This window comes from Anarrhichthys ocellatus, unplaced genomic scaffold, assembly GCF_004355925.1.
Source record: "Anarrhichthys ocellatus isolate YVR2014 unplaced genomic scaffold, GSC_Weel_1.0 scaffold33, whole genome shotgun sequence".
In the NCBI taxonomy this organism is placed as follows: domain Eukaryota; kingdom Metazoa; phylum Chordata; class Actinopteri; order Perciformes; family Anarhichadidae; genus Anarrhichthys; species Anarrhichthys ocellatus.
The window spans coordinates 682,808-683,506 of record NW_022280063.1 but is presented as its reverse complement, the minus strand read 5'-3'; positions in this window follow the sequence as shown (position 1 = coordinate 683,506).

The following is a 699-nucleotide window of genomic DNA, read 5'->3' as shown; positions in this document are numbered from 1 at the left end:
ATACACATATATACACATATATACACATATATACACATATATACACACATATACACACATATATACACATATATACACATATATATATATACACATATACACACATATATATACACATATACACATATATATATATATATATATATACACACATATACATACACATACATATACATACACATATATATACATATACATTTATATATTTATATTTATATATATATTTATATATATATTTATATATATATTTATATTTATATACACACACACACATTTATAAAAAAGAAACTGAAGCGTTTGGTCTCCAAGCACGACAACAAGAACAACAACTTGGATCACAGCGTCGACATCAACATCAGTGGAATTCTAACTCAAATGAAGCCGGAGAATCGTCGTCAGGAGTAAAACAATAGTAACCTTTCTGACTGCTCAACTGTGCATGGCGTCTCGAGTTCACATCATGTACACACCCCCACACGCGCACACTCACACACACACACGGTGTGTTAAATACAGACAGTAGTACTTTAGCAGCAAATAATTCAACCTCCACCCCCCAATAAATAAACACAGTCTCCAAATAGATTCAACCCAGAGTCACACGCTCAGAGGGGTGTGTGTGCGTGTTTGTGTGTGTGTAGGTACAAAGGGGGGGGGGGGGGCTATTAGGGGGGGGGGGGAAAAGGGGGGGGGGGGGGG